Source organism: Balaenoptera ricei, chromosome 18, assembly GCF_028023285.1.
Source record: "Balaenoptera ricei isolate mBalRic1 chromosome 18, mBalRic1.hap2, whole genome shotgun sequence".
Taxonomy (NCBI): Eukaryota; Metazoa; Chordata; class Mammalia; order Artiodactyla; family Balaenopteridae; genus Balaenoptera; species Balaenoptera ricei.
In genome coordinates, this window is record NC_082656.1 from 126,045 (window position 1) to 134,638 (window position 8,594).

Here is an 8,594-nt window from a genome sequence, read left to right on the forward strand (position 1 = left end):
TGGAAACAATGTCCCCATTCCTGTGGCCACACACAAAATCAGTTCCTGCAGACTTTGCCACTGTCTCCTACTGCCCTGTGTCTCATTTCTCCTTCCTGGTTTCATCCCTGGTTCCATCCATTCAGCCCGGTGTTCACCAGACTGGGGTGGCACCGGAAGGTGTGAAGGGTCCCGGGCTCTGTTGCCGAGGGCGTGCAGTCCTGTGCTTGGCCCAGACTTGGCAGAGAACCGTGCGGGCCCCTCCACACGCGTCCTGCAGAGTCACCCCGAAAGCAAGAGGCTCCGTCCCCAGGGTGCAGCGAAGGAAGGCGAGGCCTGGGGAGGCTGTCCCGTACCACAGCCGGCACGCAGCCGAGCAAGGCTCTGAACCTAAAGCCTGTGACCTCCTCATCGCCCACACTTACCTTGCATGACTCGGAAGACAGATAAAGCAGAGGAGAGTCAGAAAGTTGGACTATAAAACTGAGACATTATTGAGCTTAGAGACGGTTTTATCACCGGTCTTAGTCTCAAGGGAGGAGAGGGGATAATGGCAAGAATACTTACCATTTATTGGTGGCAGTTACTATATCCAGGCACCATATATCCTTTTTTTTTATTGAAGTAAAGTTGATTTACAATGTTGTGTTAATTACTGCTTTACAGCAAAGTGATTCAGTTATACATATAGATACATTCTTTTTTTTTATATTCTTTTCCACTTTGGTTTATAGGATATGGAATATAGTTCCCTGTGCTATACAGTAGGACCTTGTTGTTTATCCATTCTCTATATAAAAGCTCACATCTGCTCACCCCAACCTCCCAATCCACCCCTCCTCCAACCCCTCCCCCTCGGCAACCACCAGTCTGTTCTCTATGTCCATGATTCTGTTTCTGTTTCATAGATAGGTTCATGTGTGTCATATTTTAGATTCCACATATAAGTGATATCCTGTTGTAACAGGGAAGAGCTAAATCGGACTCCATGTTCTATCTGTTTCTTTGACTTTAACCTTTGCTTTTTGTTGCTTTTGTTATTATAATCATACAAAATGGCCTGCCTCAGGGAACCCTGGCCACCTGTGAATGGCTGCAAGAAAAAAGAAACTAACACATCCCCTCACAGAGGCTGGTCATTCCAGGAGATGTTTTGCAAGACTGATGGCCCTTTTACTTTACTTCCTCATCACCTCTCCCTCTCTGAGTCTATAAAAGAAAATGGCATCCAGACCCCAATAAGGTGGTTTTTCAGAGACACTAGTCTGCCATCTCCTCGGTCAGCCGGCTTTCCGAACAAAGTCGTCTTCCTTGCCTCAGCACCTTGTCTCCGACTCATTGGCCTGTCGTGTGGCGAGCAGAGCGGGTAACAATATAGTATTTGTCTTTCTCTTTCTGACTTCACTTAGTATGATAATCTCTAGTTCCATCCATGTTGCTGCAGATGGCATTATTTTGATCTTTTCTATGGCTGAGTAGTATTTCATTGACCACATCTTCTTTATCCATTCATCTGTCAATGGACAACTAGGTTATTTCCATGTCTTGGCTCTTGTGAATAGTGCTGCTATGAACATAGGGGGTGCATGTATTTTTTGAATTATAGTTTTGTCCAGTTATATGCCCAGGAGTGGGATTGCTGGATCATATGGTAGTTCTATTTTTAGTTTTCTGAGGAAGCTCCATACTGTTTTTCACAGTGGCTGCACCAGCTTACATTCCCAACAACAGTGCAGGAGGGTTCCTTTTTCTCCACACCCTCTCCAGCGTTTGTTATTTGTAGGCTTTTTGATGATGGCCATGCTGACCTGTGTGAAGGCACCATGTGTTCTAAGCACTTTATACGCAGGATCGCATTTCATCCTCACCATGACCAGGTGAGGCAGGTGTTATTGTCCCAATTTCATATCTGGGAAGACCAAAGTTCAGAAAACAGTCAGCCCACAATCTCAAGCAAGATTAGTGACAGACCTGGGGCTGAGACCCGGAGGTGAGGAACACCAGCACCTCTGCTCTGAGCTGCTGTGGCACCCGGCCACCTCCCCAGGGCACGGCAGGAGCACAGGGGAGGGCGTCCTCACACTTCCTGAAAGCTGGCTTGTGTATCAGCATCTCGACCCGAATAGATACAGACGTGCAGCATTTATAGCGTAGAATGATGCAAAACATGATTTTAAAACACCGGCAGCTCAATCCAATCACCTGGATTGGCCCGTCAATCCGATCACCCCTGATAAGCAGAAACAGCCATAATACATACACTTTATCCAACTTTATTGGTGAGGTTTCTATGTCTGGCGATACAGCTGACTTAAATTGCCTAAAATTCTTAGGACTGCTAAAAATAGAGCAACCTTTAAGCAAGGCTGATCTTGAAACAGGGAAGTGCGGGGCAGGGTGGGGCAGGGTAATTCCCAGGTGCCATAAACTAGGAAGGAACTGAGAACTGGAGCAGGCAGTGTGTGAACTGAGCTGTGGCCACCCTCAGGGCAGCGTGGTCCCAGTCCCCTCAGAGCTGGAACAGAAAACAAGATTTAAATTCTCACGAGGAGGGATCCCCTGGTGGCGCAGTGGTTGAGAATCTGCCTGCCAATGCAGGGGACACGGGTTCGAGCCCTGGTCCGGGAAGATCCCACATGCCGCGGAGCATCTAAGCCCGTGAGCCACAACTACTGAGCCTGCGCTCTAGAGCCCGCGAGCCACAACTACTGAAGCCTGTCCACCTGGAGCCCGTGCTCCGCAACAAGAGAAGCCACCGCAATGAGAAGCCCGCACACTACAGCAAAGAGTAGCCCCCGCTCGCCGCAACTAGAGAAAGCCCGCGTGCAGCAACGAAGACCCAACGCAGCCAAAAATAAATTAAAAAAAAAAAATTCTCGCAAGAAAGGTAACTGGAGCTGAGAACACAGCCTATACAATACTTAGTTCCAAAACCCCTCCTCACATCAGAGGAAAAACTCACGTGCTTAGGAACAGGCTGCTGGAAAGAAGTGTATCTGCTCTAGGCACTGGGTGAAAGAAATGTTTCCCTGAGAATTCAGGACCCCAGGCCTTCTCCTCAAAAAGAGGTGGAACTTGAATGTATGTTACCCTGGGATCCCCAAGCCATGATATTATCATAAAACTGGTTGCAAAACTGGTCTGGGAGGACTTTCACAACAAAGCTTCAAGGGATTTTCATGGTGGAAACAAGCCCCACTAAAACAAGCTCATGACCAAAAATGAAAAGACACACGAGGAAACAGCCGATGTGAGTGACAGCACACAAAATGAACAGCAAGATTAGGGCAGTAAATATTGGAGGTAATAGAATGGCAGTAAATACTGGAGGTAATAGAATGGCAGCGTGGAAGAGAATGTAAAAATGTGTTGAACCATTAAAAATCAAGTTTCTAAAAAAGAGTAAGGTCCTATTTAAAAATAAGGGGGGAGGGGGACTTGAAAAAATACCAAATAGAACTTTCAGAAATGAAAAACATAGGGTCAAATAACAGAATATACACAGCTGAAGAGAGATTTGGTAGAACTGATAGGTGCCTTTAGGGAAACTGCAGCAGAGAAAAGCAAAGAGATCAAAAATCTGCAAGTGATGGGACAGACGTGGGAACCAGAGTGAGAAAGCCCGTCACACTCACAGGTACCTCCCTGGAGAACAGGGAAGGGGCCACGTACAAAGAGACAGTAGCAGACAAGTTTCTTAAATCTTCAGATTCAAGAACTTCAAGTCCAAAACAGTATAAATAAGTAGAAATCCTAACTGACGAAGTGAAGAAAAAAGGAAGCACACTTCAAAACTGCAGTCCTGCTGTTGATCAGGTGTATCTCTGTTCACTGAGGATGAATTTCCGTTTTGTCATCAGCAGGACAGACCTTGAGAGCAGAACTGGGAGGGAGAAGGGAATTGGAGTAAAAGGAGCTTCAGGAAGGCAACCAGGTGGAAGAAGGGAGGAAGCAAAGGAAGGTGGGAAAGGGGTCAGGAAAGGAAAGGAGTGGAGGAGGGGCTTTCTCTGCAGGAGCCGCTGAGTCTGGGTGTCAGGAAAGAATAAAGCAATGTGCACGGGAGAAGAGGCTGGGAAAAGTAGCATGGCTTAATGAAAATAACATTTTCATTAGCATTTACCAAATCTTTATTACTGGGAAGGTGGTTCTCCTCTTTGCCATACTCGCTGGGCTCCTACTGTGATTATTTATTTTTTTTTTTTTTTAAAGTTTTTTTTGATGAAACTAAGCCCATTTGTTTTTTTTTTAATTTATTTATTTATTTATTTATTTATGGCTGTGTTGGGTCTTCGTTTCTGCTTGAGGGCTTTCTCCAGTTGTGGCAAGTGGGGGCCACTCTTCATCGCAGTGCGCGGGCCTCTCACTATCGCGGCCTCTCTTGTTGCGGAGCACAGGCTCCAGACGCGCAGGCTCAGCAGCTGTGGCTCACGGGCCCAGTCGCTCCGTGGCATGTGGGATCTTCCGGGACCAGGGCTCGAACCCGTGTCCCCTGCATTGGCAGGCGGATTCTCAACCACTGTGCCACCAGGGAAGCCCCCTCCTACTGTGATTATTAATGGTCTTTATTCCTGCAAGTCTGGACACATTGCTGCTGACAGGTTTTTAGGGTTTTTTTGTTTGTTTTTGTTTTTGTTTTTGTTGTGTCTGTGTCCAGTCTTAGTTGCGGCATGTGGATCTTTGTTGCAGCGGGAGGGCTCTTCATTGCAGCACGTGAACTTCTCTCTAGTTGTGGCGCACAGAGAAGCCACAACTTCTCCAAACAGGAGAAATTATGTAACGATGACAAATAATTGTGCCTACAAGCCCTTTCTGTGGGAAAATGCACTGGTTACTTTTATTAATAAAAAAGCTTGAGTGAAAACGGCTACACTTTCTCTACTATGAAGTGGGGGTCAGACACGGATTCGAGCCCTGGTCTGGGAAGATCCCACATGCCACAGAGCAACTAGGCCTATGCACTACAACTACTGAGCCCACGCGCCACAACTACTGAAGCCTGTGTGCCTAGAGCCCATGCTCTGCAGCAAGAGAAGCCACCACAAGGAGAAGCCCACGCACCGCAACAAAGAGTAGCCCCCGCTCGCCGCAACGAAGACCCAACGCAGCCAAAAATAAATAAATAAAATAAATAAATTTTTTTAAAAACTAGACTATAAATATGTAATTGTCCCCAAACTGGCCTCTAAAGAGTGCTTTAGTCATGTTTAAATGACTGCACATAAATGTGTTTCCATTTATATGACTAGGATTCCAGTAAGAGAAAGCATTTCTTTCTGAAGTCAATTAACAAACTGATAAGATCACTATCATATATAAAGTAACTGCTGCCATTTAACACACAAATCTTCTGAGATGGACATATTCCCAGTGATACCTCTTTTGTATCAGATATTGGAGTATGTTTAACAGAGGTTACTAGTCTAGAAAGGACACAATAATAGCTACATTGACGAGCGCTCACTACCTCCCAGACCGTGTGCTGACACATTCCAGGGAGGTGAGTACGTTGGCCCCTGTGCAGGTGAGGACGTTAGGTTGTGAAAGAGCCGTCTCCGCTGGGCACGGCACACGACCATCTGGGGCTGGAAAGAATGTATACACGGCAAAACACAAAGACTCCAGAAAACGCTTGATTCCCATCTCACTCGGGCTAGATGAGCATCTCAGCTCATCTAGTGAGCCATCTCAGCCCACAGCCCCAGGGACTGTGGGCTTCTCCCTCATCCGCCCGAGTCTTCAAGGGTCAGAGGACTGAGTGGGAGGGGGTGATGTCCAGCCTCGCAGAACTGTCTGCATCAGGGAGAACGGCCCGCAGGAAGGCAATGCTGCAGATCAGAGGTCGCTGTTGCCTAAATGAAGCCTGAAGCAGGTGGGCCAGGAAGCACTGCCATTCCTGCGCGATCGTCCGCTGGTTCTACTCTGTTCAGTCAACAGTGCGTCACGACACAGTCACGAAGCCGACCTAGAGGGTGGGCAGCCCAGCACCGTCCGTCTACACAGCTCCCCCGCCAGGAGCGCAGACCGGACCAACTCAGACAGCAGGACAGGCTGAAGCATAAATCAGCTTCTATTCGCTGGCCATTCCTCGGGTTTGAAGCTATTTTTATAAAAACTGAGGGTAGAGCAGTTAAATCTGCTGTGGATTTAACTGGGTGAGAACTGGAGAGGAAAAACACTGCCGGTAAATAATTATTTGTGAACATTACGCAAATGTTTAATCTCTTGAGCCCTGAAGTGGGTGGACAGGGAAGCGAAGGGAGGTGAGGTGCCTGGAGGCCTGTCCGTGGCACGAGGAGGCCCCGGACCGGTTTGCGCTGGCCTGTGTCCCCGGGTGGGTGTGGGTGTTTGCTCGTGTGGACTCTCCCCATGCCTGAAACAGCCAGCTCTCAGAGAGCGGCTTTTTTCACTTCGGGGGTCACCACTGAGCACTTACAGCACGCACCCTCAGTCTCTCTGCAAACCCACGACTTTGGCCGCCGGAGAGCTGGGGAGGGGAGAGTGGAGGCTGGGTCCCAGGACTGGCGTGGCGCACCGGTGCGCCACGGGGGCGTTGGTTGCCACCCCTTCTGTTCTGCTCCGTATCTTACTATCAACCCTGAAGCAGGCGACCCCATCGTCCCACACCAGCACCATCCGCCAAGTGACAGAGGCTCGCCACCCGCTGGGGTGCAGGGGTCCTGCCCCGTTTCCCTCCGCCTCCGCACAGAGCACCCCTGGAGGCCCTGCCTAGCCGCTGCTCAGCCCTCACCTCCCCACGCCCCGTCCTGAGAACCGCCCGCACCTGCCCGCGCTGCAGGGTCCCCCTCAGCCTGGTCCTGGTGCCCCCAGGCTCCTTTGGGGACAAGCAGTGCGGACGTCCTTCGAGCACCATCACAGCCGCAGGTTCAAATCCACCGAGGCTGTCATTGTGCCGGCTTGCCGTCCTCCTCCTGGCGCATAACGGGGCCTGTTCCAGATTCTCCAACTCAATCAAGGAGAGACCCGGGTTTATTCTGAGGCCACTTTCCACTTGCTCTTTGGGCCCACTAGCCTGGTTTCCACATTCTCAAGAAAAAACAGGACACAATTTACAGATAACTTTAATAATGTGTTCTAGCACATTCCCTTCTAATGTTTGACAGTGGAAGTTTTAAAATTTGTATAGACAAATCTATTGATGTTTTCTTTTTGTGGTCTCTTCCATTGCTTATCCCATCCTTCCCTACCCCAAGGTTAGTCCTATTGTCTATTTTTTTGTTTCTTTGTTCGTGTAAGGTATGAGGTAGGAATCTAATTTCATTTTTTTACATGTAATATTATTCCTCTACTTTTAACACCTTCCCTATCTTACATCAAGTTCTTATATAAACACATATGTTTTCTATTCCATTGATCTCTTTTTGATCTCTTGTCTTTCATTTGCCTACTTTGATTCAATACCACTGTGTTTTAAAAACTGTAGCTTAATGATAATTTCTTACATCCAATAATTCAAGCTGTTCCTCTTAATTCTTCTTTTTTTTTTTTCAGAAACATTTTAGCTATTCTTAGATATTTTACTCTTTCATTGGTGACATTCCACCAAAAATTTGTTGGAATTTTTGTTGGAATTGCATTGGATCCACAGATCAATTTCTGTAGAATCTACATTTCTCGGATATTGATCTCTACATTCATGAAACCTGGCCTATTTCTCTATTTATTTGGATCTTCCATGTCTTTCAATAATATTTAATAATTGATTCCATAAAGTTTTTGCACATTTTTGTTTGTTTTAATTTGAAGTACCTTGTAGTTTGTTGCTATTGTCTTTTTTTTTTTTTTTTTTACTATATTTTCTATTTGGTTATTGCATTAAGGTGTTATTAATTTTTTAAAACCAACTTCATTAAAGTATAATTTACACAAAATAAAATGCACACACTTTAAGTGTACAGTTAGATGAGTTTTGACAAACATACACACTCATGTAATCGATATCTCAATCATGATACAGAATGTTTCCATCACCTCATAATGGTTCCCAATCTTTACCCATAACCCGGAGCACCACAGATTCACTGATCTGCTTTGTAGCACTACAGATCAGATTTGTCTTTGCTAGAATTCTACACAAATGAAATAATACAGCATATACCTTTTGTCTCTGGCTTCCTTTGCTCAGCATAATGGGTTTTTTTGTTTGTTTTTTGGGGTTGTTTTGGCTGCATTGGATCTTCATTGCTGCACGTGGGCTTTCTCTACCTGTGGCGAGCGGGGGCTACTCTTTGTTGCAGGGCGCAGGCTTCTCATTGCGGTGGCTTTTCTTGTTGCGGAGCACAGGCTTTAGGCGCACGGGCTTCAGTAGTTGTGGCAATTGAGCTCTAGAGCGCAAGCTCAGTAGTTGTGGCGCATGGGCTTAGTTGCTCCGCGGCATGTGGGATCTTCCCCCACCAGGGCTCAAACCCGTTTTCCCCGCATTGGCAGGTGGATTCTTAACCACTGCGCCACCAGGGAAGTCCCAACATAATGTTTTTAAAAGCCATCCAGATTGTGTGTATCAGTAGTTAATTCCTTTACATTGCTTCTGCTGTGTAGATGTACTGTAAATTGTGTATCCACTTACCTATTGAGGGACTTTTGGGTTGTTTCCATTT